We start from the raw sequence: 12,663 nt of genomic DNA, 5'->3' as shown, positions 1-12,663 counted from the left end.
CAGCTGGTCAGCGACAGAAGAAAATGAGCCTGTTGTGATTTACCTCCTGCGGGTACAAAGAGTGAGATAAAGACCCCATGAACTGCATGATGTTCCCTCCCTCGGTGACCGTGTTCTCAACAACAGTCTAAGGCCACTTTCAGATTAGGCATGGCTAATTTGGAATCATAGTGTAGCCTAGATTTCAAGTTTCTTGTCCAGTATGACCAACTGACTCTTATTTTTAATGTCACTATTACAATAGTAATAGTTGTTCATCAAAAGGAATTGAATCAAAACCTAGCCTCACTTTCTTAAAAACTTTCATATCTTTTAACAATTCTGGTTTTTCTTTTTACTTCTATTTATTTAGTGTATGTGTCCCACATGTGCTATAGGGAGCTGAGGCTAGAAGGCAACTTCTCGCCTCTGTCACTCCGTGCTCTGGGGACTAGGTATACCAGCAAGCGCCTTTACCCACTGAGCTACCTCACTGACCACAGAACTCTCCTTTCAAACCACCATGTTGGGGCCAGAGAGATGGCTCAGTGGTTAAGAGTACTTGTGGCTCTAACACAGACCCTGGGTTCTGTTCCCAACACCCACATGGGTTTTATAACTGTCTGTAACTGCATTTTCAAGGATCCTGACATCCTCTTCTAGGTTCCTGGGGCACTGTACAGCAGACAGGCAATCGACTCATACACATGAGATAAAAAGAGTAAAAGTGCCGTGTCTTACTATACCACATCTGCCCGCATAACCATGAACCGAAAAAAAAAAGAAACACTATTTCAAATTAAGTATGTACAGTAACTTATTATTGCTCAAAAAGCTGTGTCTGAAAACTTGCCCCCATCCCCAAACACACACACACACACACACACACACACACACACACACACACACACGATACTTTTTGCTTGACTATCTGGTCTTTGAGACTCCATCTTTAACTCCATGTCATTGTCTAAACACTGTTATCAACCAAATCTACAACATACAGTACCCACCTTAGTGCCAACATGAATTCCACATCTCTTTCCCAATAAAAGAAAAATGCACTAGAAAATACAGGATATTTTACATACATTCATTGAACATAAATATCAAAATCTTGTCCAATATTATTGCTGGGCCATTAGCAATTTCAATGCCTTAGCTCAAAAATGAAACAAAAATCAAAATGTTCTGTTCCCATAAAGCACATACTCCCTTTACAAAAATCCTATTCTTGCTGGGTATGATGGCACAAACATGTAATCCCAGGGGGACAAAAGAAGAAACGAAGTTCAAGGCCAGCCTAGGCAACATGGTAAGATCCTATCTCAAAGAAGAAAGAGGGGAGAGAGGACCGCCTTGCCAAAACGGTTGTTCTTCATAAGTCCTGTGCTGCTTAGCTAGTCCAGGAACTAAGAACAATGCTGTTTGAAAACAAAGCAAACAACACACAAATGTCCTTCCCAGTTCTGGCCATAGAGATGTCTTTTAAATTCCATTTTTAAAATCCTCTATGCCCACACTTCCTGACTTGGGTTTACTAGACATAATGTAATGACTTTCTTTCCCCAGCTCCTGGAAATGCCCTTTAGGTCGGAGTCTGGGATGCGGCTTCTGACTAACAATAAAGTCCACTCCCACTTCCTCCAGACCTGGCAACCAGGGAATCCTCACTGCTGAGGAACCCCTGCCCTCAAAGAGGAAACTTGCTTCCCTCAGAAGCCTCAGCTACATGCTCTAAGAGAAAACCTTGAAACACTGACAGCCAGTGTTGGAATCAGCGTGCTCAAAGTTAATTTTCCCCCAGAAAGCCAGCTGCACTCAGTGACCCATGAGCAGAAAATCTCCAAGCAAGAAAGGGGGTTTGAAACAAGAAATAAAATCAGAATCCTACCAATAGACAATTGCTTTCTCTGGTTAACAAACAGACCTTTTGAGTTCCCTTCACATTGCTGTCAGTTCTTACTGAAAGCAAGGGTTTGTTTTGGTCCCACGTGTTGGAAAAGTCATATTCCCATTATTAAGTCTGTATAGCATGCTCCCTCCCTCCCCCTACATTTCCCTGTTAAAAACTCCTTTCCCAGACAGTAATGCTGCCACGGGCTTCTAACCCTAGGACTCAGGAAGCAGAGACAGGCAGATTTCAGTGAGTTTGAGGCCTGAGTGGTCTACCCTATGCTGTGGCTCAGGCCAGACACAGCTACTTAGTAAAATCCTGTTTCAAAAATAAAAAGTAATAAAACAAAATTTAAACTCCTTTCTCTGAAAGTGAACCCTGAAAACACAACTATTAACCTTTTCTCAAGAAGCCCCAGGCAAGATCTAAATAGTCAGCCGCCTTCCTAACTGCTCTGGTGTATAAACACCAACAGAGTTGTAGAACTGTGCCCCCAAGAAACCAGTTTCCCCCTAAGCTACGAATATTCCAAGTGAGTTTCTCACACCCTAACTGGACTCTGCAAAAGAGTATTTTATACTGATATGTAAGAATAACACTCATGTTCTTTTACTTAAACAATACATGATAGGATGTAGGGAAACTGAGAAAATATAAAACTATTTTCTCTTTACTTTCTGGGAAGATGTCTCACAAATATTTGTGGCACTTTTAAATACTCCCCACTCCTGTTCCCACCTGCACATACACTTCCCTGCTCGTTCTGTAGTAGTGTAGGAGGCTGGGTTCAAGCACATGTCCCTGATGGGCATTCTCTTGCAATATGGGAAACTGAGATTCAGGGTCTGAGCGCACTTTCCAAGACTGGAGCTCTGCGGGCATCATATAGAGAATCTGAGGTTCCACTACAGCTCCCTGACTGGAATCTGAGGTATATTATAGGGAATCTGGGGTGTAGCGTCCCACTACAGTTCCTAAATGAAGTCTGTGGTATTATTGTAGGAAGTCCAGGGTGTGGGGTAAAATTCCCTAACTGGGATCTGTGGTATGGTGGGAATTCTGGGGTTCCCCGATTGGAGCTCTGTGTTATCAGAGGCTATGGTGTGGTGGTGGTGGGGTGGTGGGGGCAGGTGGGGGGGGGTGTGAAATGGGCTTACACTATCCTGGATGAGTCTGTGGCATGGTGAGGTGCCCATGGTGTAAGACTGTGTGCAAGTCCCTGACTAGAGTTCCGTGGTACTAGAATTCTGGGGTGTTTGGGTGCCAGCACACTTCCCTGACTGGATGGACCCTGTGGTGTGGTGGGGAGTCCAGGTGAGAGCTGGAAGCACACTTCCCTGACTGGAGGCTGTAGTGTGGTGGGGATTCTGGGGTGTGGGGTCCCAGCACACTTCCCTGATTGGAGTTCTGTGGTATCAAAGTCTATGGTGTGGTGGAGGGACGAGTGTGAGATGGGCTCACACTATCCTGGCTGGAGACTATGGGTGTGTATGGGGGGGGGGGGGTAAGGGAGTCTGGGTGTGAGCTGGAAACACACTTCCCTAACTGGAGTCTGTAGGAGGGAGTCCGGGTGTGAATTGGGAGCACACTTCCCTAACTGAAGACTGTGGTGTGAAGGAAGGGGAGACCCGGGTGTGAGCTGGGAACACGCTTCCCTGACTGGAGTCTGTGGAAGGGAGTCTGGGTGTGAGCTGGGAGCACACTTCCCTGATTGGAGTCTGTGGGGGGAGTCCGGGCACACTTGCCTGACTGGAGTTCTGTGCTGTGGGGAGTCCGGGTGCGGGAACCGAGGACCCGGACGAGCCCTTCCTGTCACCCCGAGGCTGCCCCCCACTCCCTAGAGATCCCCGGGAACGCGGGCGCGGGTCGCAGAAGGAACCGCCCGCGGCTGGCTTACCTGAGGCGAAGGGCCGCCGAGCTCCACAAGTTGCAGTTCCGCCTCCCGGCACCCGCCCGGCTGCCAGATCGCCGCTCCCGTCGCGGCCGCCCCCGCGCCCTACACGGCGACAGGAGCCGGGGCCCGAGCACAGCGCCCGGCTGACATCACCGCCGCCCAGGTGCCGCCTCCCCTCGGTCCTCCTCGGCCCGCCGCCCCGCCCCCGGCGGGAACCAGCCCTGGGGGCGGAGGGGGCAGGGCCTTGCTCCTGCGGCTCGCTGATTGGCCGGGCGCGCGGTCACTCCGAGGCGCCGCCGGGTCTCCCACATTCCTGGCGGAGCCGGGCAGAGCTGGGAGTGGGCGTCGGTGGGGAGCGCGGCCGGTCGGATGCGGTCCGCAGGGCGCGGATAAAGGGCTGTGGAGAGCCGGGCGGTTGGTCGCTGCTCTTCCCGGGTCGGAAGCGACGCCCACCCCGAAAGACCGCCTCTGTGTCGCGGACTGGGCGGACGTGGGCGGCGAGGTTATAAAGTAAAGGCCCCGGAGGTCTCCTGCCCTGCAGCGCGGGCCGGGGTCAGTCCGGGAGAAACTGAGGACTTGCAGAGTCTAGGTGGACTGGGATCCCAGACGTGGCCACCCTAGCTCCGCGTGGTCATCTGGCGGCGCTCAACCACGTGGCTGCTTTTGCACTTAGTGATAAGACAAAAAAAATAAAAATAAAAACAAGCTCCCAGAGAATAAAATGGACTCTCCAGAGGGTGGGGGAAATATTTTACTATGTACATTTGGTTTGGTTCCTCTCTCTCTCTCTCTCCCTCTCTCTCTCTCTCTCTCCCCTGTGATACACATCAAGGCTGATTTTCAAATTGTTATCTTCCTAGGAGCTGAGATTACGGACCCATGCTACCAAACTCAGCACCAACCTGCTTTTTAACGATTTTTTTTTAATTTGTCTTGTTTTTGGTTTGTCTTGTCTTTAAACTGTGTGGACCAGCCGTGAACAGCCAGCTGTCTGCCAGCCTCTGCCTCTAAGATTGCTGAAATCAAAGATGTGCACCACCACACCTAGCTATTTTTGTTATTTTGTTTAATTATGTGTATGTATGTGTACTCATGGAGGCTAGAAGCCTTGAGTTCTGACAGTCATGAGGTAGGGGCTGTGGGCTGAACTCAGTGCAAAAAGAGCAGAAGGGCTTAACTGCTTGGACATCTCCTTAGCCCCTGCGCTGAACTTTTTAAGTGCCATAAGGTTGCTGTTCTGATGCACAACCGAAAAGGGAGAACCCTCACAACTGAGTTCAAACCACATGGTAATAATTACTGTTGAACCAATTGCAGCGACTGAGCTAACAATTAAGAATTAACTACTATTTACCCTCTGGTGGATATCAGCTGTCTAATCCTCTTGGCTGCAAAGTCGGGCAGATTCTCAGGAGCCCTTCTTTCAGTTTCCCCTGTCAGGCCCAGGACAGAACTGAATGTCCAAAAGCAGCTTTCCCGATACAGAACATGATGTAGGTGTCAAACTATATCCACCACCATCTAGAAGCACAATTAATCGATTAGTTTCTGTTAGCTTTTCGTTGGCTATGGGTCCCCCCACCCTAGGAGCAGGAGGCAGTGTGTTTGTTTGTATGTTGATTGGGGAGAGGGGGGGTGATTTTAGTTTTTTTGAGACAGGTTCTTAAGTAACTGAAGCTGTCCTTGAACTCACTGTGTAGCAGAGGCCAGCCTTGAACTCACTATGTAGCAGAGGCCAGCCTTGAACTCACTATGTAGCAGAGGTCAGTCTTGAACTCACTATGTAGCAGAGGCCAGCCTTGAACTCACTATGTAGCAGAGGCCAGCCTTACTCACTATGTAGCAGAGGCCAGCCTTGAACTCAGGAGCCTCCTGCCTCTAAACCCAGGTGCTGGGATTAAGGTGTGTGGCATGTGAATTTTCGGTAGACTTTATTGTTTGTTCTTTGATTAATTTTATCACACATTCACCATTCTACCACAGTGGACCCACGACATCCATCCTTGTGTGCCATACACTCTTCCCAGCCCACCTGTCCACGGGAAGTAAACCAGTTTTAACAAAAGGAGTCAAAAGCCCCACCAAGGTCCCAGTTGCCTGTAAAGCCAAATCCAGGGGATCTGATGCCCTCTTCTGTCCCTCAGGGGTGCACACATACTGGTGGGCAAGACACTCGCATTTTAAAAATAAATTAGCATGGATCATTAATATGCCACACAATTTCTGACACTCTAAAGCTACAGAAATAAACTAGACTTGACCCTCTGTGCTCACACCGACGTTCTGTTGTCACCATGGTAACTGTCTGACTGACTCCATTCTGAAGCCTTCCCTTCTAATTCCCCAGCCATGATGCTCTACACCAAACCAAATGAGCTTCTGAAGTGTTTGTTTTTGTCATCAGCGTCTTGCCCTGGAATTCTCAGCTAGTCTCCTAAAACTACCCCCAGTCTGGCTTCTATTTTATCCCCGCCCCCACCCATCTCCCTCTTTTTTCTGGGGAATCTGTCCCTCTGTTCCAGAAACTCACAGACCCTGCTTGGGTGACACCTTTTGTCACTTACACCAAAGGTGTAAGTGGATTGCCTATTCTTCTGTCAAGGTCCAATTAAAGCTTTGACCTGTCAGGACCTGCTGTGTACCACAGTGAAATCACAAGGCAGGGTGGGGAGGTCTGGGAATGTGTCCTTTACAGATCTCTGCCACATGCTGTGTAACACCGGACAAACTACTCAAACGCCTACCTGAAACTTCATCTACTTCCACTCTAAGTGGGGCCGACAAGGCCTATCAAGGTTCTTGTAAGAGGTGTTTTACGGGTGTGTAGCATGTGGTTGAGCATACCTAGCTAAAGATATTTCCTGCTAGTGGTAGTGATGGTGCACTTTGATCCCAGCACTTGGGAAGCAGAGAGACAAGTGAGTTTGAGGCTAGCTTAGTCAACAGAGCAAGTTCCAGGACACCAAGGGCAATATAGAGAAACCCTGTCTCAAAAGTAACCAAAACAAAACAAAAAGCAAGGTATATCCTGCCTGCCTTTCTGTTAACATTTTGTAGTTTGTGATGGGGGGTGGGGGTTTTATTTGTTTTGAGACAGGATCTCACTATGTAGCCTGGATGTCTTGGAACACGCTAGCCTGGAATCTACATAGGTCCGTATACCTCTGACTCCAGAATACTTGGATTAAAGGCATACATCACCATACCCAGCCATCGGATTATTTGAGACAGTCTCCCTATGCAGTCCAGGCTGGTCTGGAACCCACGTCGCAGCCCAGGCTGGACTCAGACTTGCAGTCAGTGACTGCATCCAGAATGCTAGGGTTACAGGCCTGTACCATACATCAGTATTAAATTTAAAACTTTTTGAAGAGCAGGTGTCAAAACTCAATCCCTTTGTGTATTCCTTATTGCCAAACACAAAGAGAGAGTTTGGCAAACGTAACATCACAGGTTACATTTGGCAAATGTAACACCGTCACAGGGCTGGAGAAAACCGGCCCTCTCACTTCTGTACACCGCAGTCTACTACCAAATTATTTCTAGTCAAAAACATCAACCACCTCTTCCATGGCTTTCTCCTTTCCCTGTCCCTCCCTCCCTGTTCCTTTCAGCTGCAGCCCTTCCTCTCCCCTCCCTGTCCACCTGCCAGACACCCAGTCAACCCCTAAGTCCCTCCTGTATCTTCTAAACTCATCCCTCAACCTCTCTCCACCACTCCCAGGCTCCTCTTCCCTTGGCCAGGGCCTGCTTTTCTGCCTTGCTCCAGGGTGCCCTCAGGGGGTGGCTGGAAGCTTCCAAAACCACAGCCAGCCACAGGAGGGGGAGGGAACGTCCACCCCCATAGAGATGGCAGGATAGAATGACAGGAAGTTGCCTGAGTTCCCTCTGCAGCTGGAATGATAACAGCTGCCACCGAAGTCCGGGGAACAAGAGACTCAAAAGGAAAACTGAAAAAGATCCAATCTGGAGCAGCTCAAACCAGGGGTCACACCAGGCTGGGGAGGGCCGGTGGGGCCGATTTCAGCCTCTGTCTTCCTCCTCTCTACCAGAGTCTCTGCTCTTATCTGTTCTACATTTGGATTTTACTGTGACACTGAATTTTTACAAGATAGCCTCAGGGGCTGGAGAAAGGGCTCAACCCAGTGGCTCAACCCAGAATGCTGGCTGCTCTTCCAGAGAACCGGAATCCATTCCCAAAACTATACAGGGGCTCACAACCTTCTGTAACTTCAATTTAAGCAGGTCCAGCACCCTCTTCTAGCTTCTGACGCTACTACACACGTATGTCACACAGACATACATGCAAAACCCCTATCCACATAAAATAAAAATCAAATAGAAAGAAGTCTGCTACTTAATGTTGAAGCCACTGGCCTCTGTGTGTGCTGGGAAACTCCAATCAGGACACGGTTACAGAAGAAAACAGGATGGTAAGGGTCAAAACCCAGCACCAACCTCTATCCCCAGGTCATCTGTGACTTGTGGGATATTCCTGTGTCCATGCTAGATCTGTAGGTCATGTGACTGTTTTCTGCCCAGTTACTCCAATGCTGAGTTTCACAGAACTCTGCCAGGTACTATCATTATGTTGGGGGTGGGGACTAGGAGAGACTTCAGTGAAAAAATCTGCTCAGAAAGGGGAAAGTAGGACCTTACAGGAACCCTGAATGTCATTTGAAGCCCCTTCTTCAGTATTTCCCACAGGAAGAGGCTCACACAAGCCAGGAAGTGGCCACAGTGAGGATCTCCATCCAGCTATGCCAGAGCCTGGTTTTCACATTTTCCTTTTCAAAAGCCCCTGCCTTGTATCCCAGTTATCCTGAACCATCTGTGAGATGAGCAGGTTGTTATTTTAAAGATGTGGTTTATGTGTGCACACACCTGCAGAAGTCAAAGTGCCCCCAGAGGCCAGAAGGGGGATCTGAACTCCCGAACTTACCATCCCAAGTTACTATCCTGAGTCACCATGGAAGTGCTAGGACCCGAACCCAGGTCCTCTGCAGGAAGAGCAAGGGCTCTTCATCAGAGCCCCAGATGTGACTATCATCAGTACCATTCTAACGAACAGAGTGAAGGCTCAGCAGGATTCTGAACTGTCGGGTATTACAGCACCCAGAGCAACCGAGACCCTCACTGAGCTCTCTCCAGTCCCAAGAACTGTGCTGTGCCCTGTAGACATACAAAAACAACAACAACAACAACAAAAGTCTCACTGAATAAATACTTCCCCCTCCTAACCCGCTGTGGGCAAGGTCTTTAGAAGCTCAGTAACAACATGGACAGACTGTCTCCGAGGATTTTTGGAGCCCCAAGCTGCTTTCAGTCACAGGGCCAGCACACACTGGGCTAAACACGTGCTGTAAACCATGAGTCAAAGCCAAATGAAACAGGCTTGGCTTTAGAATTCCTTCACCAGGACGTTGCTGCTGTTCTGCCATCGTTAGCGTGGCATTTGGCAACAGCACCCAGTCTTAACTGAGGCACATCTGAGCTGTCACTACTGACATCACTTGTGACAACAACCCCTCTTCCTCCCATAGAGTCAGGTCAGTAACACTCAAATCCTCTGTCCCAAGGGTGAGTCCTACTTTATTGCTTCCCAGAGGCCCATGGTTATCCACTTAATTATCCACCAGATAAATCTAAAAGAGAAAAAAAAAAAATCCTAGGTACGACCAATGGATCTGTCCTATTCATCCATTTAAAAGCTGAAGGACACATTTGTAGTTAAAAATAAGAATGATCACCTTTCCCAAGCTTTTGATTAATGATGAGACTCGACAAATTCCCTTAAATAATCTTATGATACGCTCAGCTGATTAAGCGATCTTTAAATATTAGATAGCGGTGCGCGTCTGTAATTTCAGCCTCTCAAGAGACTGAGGTGGGAAGACAGCTAAAGACCTGGAATCTGAGGCAACACAGCAAGACCCCTTCTCCAAAGGAGGAGTGGCCAAAGGGAGGGGTGTGCTGACTAGGTTTGTCGGCCCGTGTCGGGACAGAACACACCAAACCGTCATGGTTCCACACGGAGAGGTTTAATGAGAGAAGAAGAGAAGAAAGGCTGCCATGGGCACGTGGGGAAAGAGAGGGGGTGGACAGAGAAGGGACAGGGACAAAGCGGGCACGAGAAGAGGAAGAGGAAAGGAGAGCAAGAGAGGAGGAAGAGAAAGAGGAGGGGCCAAGCAGCCCCCTTTATAGTCAGGCATAGCTGGCTGTTGCCAGGCAACTGTGGGGCGGAGCATACCTGGCTCTTCCCAGGTAGCTGTAGGGGTGGAGCTTAGACAGAATACCACCAACAGGGTTATTCTGAGGAACCACCTCCCCGTACCCCTCCCCGGGATAGAGTCCAGCCTTCCCAAGACATAGGTCCACTCCTGTTTCCCAGTCTATGCAGGTGATCTACACAGCATGCATCCCAAGCAGGTCACCCCCTTCCCAAGCCACCAGGCCTTGGTAGGAATCACAGGTCAGGTTCATCCTTCTGCCGAATGCTTTCTATGCAGAGATCACTATAGCTCTCAGGAACAACAGAAGGTACTGGCCCAGTGACAGAGCAGGCTCAGGAGGTGACTACCTGCCCTTTGATTCTCCACTCTGCACAGTGTTAAGTGAAGCCCCTGCTTTGTTATCTCGAAGCTTACTGCTGACACAAATGCCTCCCATTTGGCACTCTGGGATACCTCATTTCTGGGACTAACGCCTCTTGTAATTCCTAGGCCTCACGCCAACACATTTCATTTGGGCCATTCTCACCTTTGCTCCCGGACAAAGATTAAATTCATGTTTCTTTAGTCTCTCCTAATCCTTAACCTTAACTAGAATTTGCCCCCACTAAGCCAGAATTTACATTTTTGAGGGACCTGTTAACTTCAATCTAGAAAATTCTGTCTAAGGGGGCTGGGGAAAGAGTTTTCTAAAATCAGATATAACATGAGAGAGGCTCTCCCTGATTTGAAAAATTGCTTCCATGGATGGACTCTTCCTGATAAGTTGAAACTAGTTCTTGGTAACTAAAGCTTGGGTTGGAGAGTGTATCTGTCAGGTTCTGTGATGCCCAGTGGGGGTGGGGATTCCTGCCCCCTCCGCTGGCTCCTCCAGACACCGGTTTCAGAAATGCCTTTTCAAGGAAGAATGCTGAGCCTGCAGCAACTCCACTGCCAAGTAATTAGTGTTGTGGTCTGTTAAACTAGCCAGGGGATCAAGGAAGCCAAGAGAAAGTGTCACAACTATTACTTAAGTACGTCTCTCTTTTAAGTGCCTTAAACCACCATGCTTCTATTTTATCTTAGGTCATTTCCACGTGACCTTCTGTTGCTTGAATTCACAATGAGATATGATGTAATAACCACAGACATCCTTTTACGGAGAGACAGAAAAAAGGGATCACCCACACCTGAGTTGTTTGATTGTTAATTACTAAGATCAGCACCAGTCCTTAGGTAAAACTAAAGTAAGCAGTCTGAGCCTACATCATTCGGCTTCCTGGGCATCAGTTTCTCCATCTTTAAATGAGCTGTCAGTGGTGAGGAAGGCAGAGTCCACTGAGGTAGGCATGTGACAGACAGACTGACAGCCGTGGCCCCACAGCTTTCTTCTAGCAGTCTGAGATGGTTCCCTATTCAGGATCCCTCGGTAGTATGCAGACAGTATCTGCAGGCATAATGTTACAACAGTAAAAATGGTAATGGTAGCCCAGTGGTCGTGACGCATGCCTTTAATCTCAGCACTCAGGAGGCAGAAATAGGCTGGTCTCTGAGTTTGGAGCTAACATGGTTTACAGAGTAAGTTCTAGGACATCCAGGGCTCGGCTGAGAAGCTCTGTCTCAACACCCCCACAGGAGAAAGACAATGTTAAAAGTAGTCCTCCCTGACACTTTTGTCTTTTGAAAGAGAGAGGGCCTCACTGTGCAGCCCTAGCTAACCTGTGTAGATGAGGTTGGCCTTGAACTCAAACACCCCCTGCCCCTGCCCCCGCCCCTGCCCCTGCCCCCGCCCCTGCCCCTGCCCACAGGAGTTGCATACTACCATTCCCCCCTCCAACTACCTCACCCCCAAAACAAGCAACTGGTCGACCCATAAGAGTGTGAGGTTACAGAAAAAGAAGTCAACACACCAATTTTAAATGTTTGCCATATATTAGCGTGAGTTCGGTGAAGTCTGTCTTATTCCCTAAAGCTCTCCATAGAGAGCTTATATACTTCCCTGAGGTCACAAAACTACGAAATAACAATATCCCACTCCAGTTTGGCGCTGCTGCCTGCAGAAAGAAAGGCTGTTGCATAGAGGATGGATTCAGACCGTCTGGGGGAGCTTGCGCCGTGTTCCCATGAGGCTCTGTGTTCCCATGAGGCCCTGCGGCTCCGCACCTTCCCCCAGTTCTTTCACTAATAGGGTTGTCTCACACCCTGTCTCTATCAGCTGGGATGATCTGAAACCTTTGAATGAGCTTCACTAACCTATGGCTCTAATGAGGCACACTCGTGGGAGTGTTTCATATTTCCCAAGAGCCACAGACAGGACAGAGCTGAGTAGTCTCTTCCGAATCGATGAAAAAATGGTTTAAGACACGACCTGGTGGCCAGGATCATGCTTCTAATCTTGTTTCCTGGTGACTTGTTTTGGGTCAATCTTAGTATTAGTCTGTCTTAGGGTCTATTCTGTCAGATGCTATAGGAGTTCAGAATGTGTTGCTCTACAACAGGTAATTATCATTGCATATTAATTAAATGTCATTATATTAATTATATGGCCCTGCTCCACCCCATTCTTTCCCTAAGCAACTAGAGTGAAGGAAGCTGTGATTACAGACCCAGTGAATGAAGACCAAGAGAAAGGGGCCTGAATGTCATGTTATCTTTCCAGAACCTCTTCATCCAAAGCCAGATCA

General features: G+C 48.4%; 1 protein-coding gene across 43 annotated transcripts in view; it reads right to left on the bottom strand.

Moving 5' to 3' along the window:
* Positions 1 to 12,663, bottom strand: part of Ppfibp1 (PPFIB scaffold protein 1) — a 156,397-nt gene that overhangs the window by 138,838 nt on the left and 4,896 nt on the right. For 40 of the 43 annotated variants that reach the window (XM_087657789.1, XM_087657794.1, XM_087657792.1 and 37 more), the window contains exon 1: positions 3,774 to 3,948. The exons of 2 other annotated variants lie outside the window; for them this stretch is intronic. The gene's annotated coding sequence lies outside the window, so the exon portion shown is untranslated. 43 annotated transcript variants of the gene reach the window in all.

This window comes from Rattus norvegicus, chromosome 4 (assembly GCF_021556685.1).
Source record: "Rattus norvegicus strain SHRSP/BbbUtx chromosome 4, alternate assembly SHRSP_T2T, whole genome shotgun sequence".
NCBI lineage: Eukaryota > Metazoa > Chordata > Mammalia > Rodentia > Muridae > Rattus > Rattus norvegicus.
Note: the sequence above shows the minus strand (reverse complement) of the source record. Positions and strands in the feature narration are given on the sequence as shown.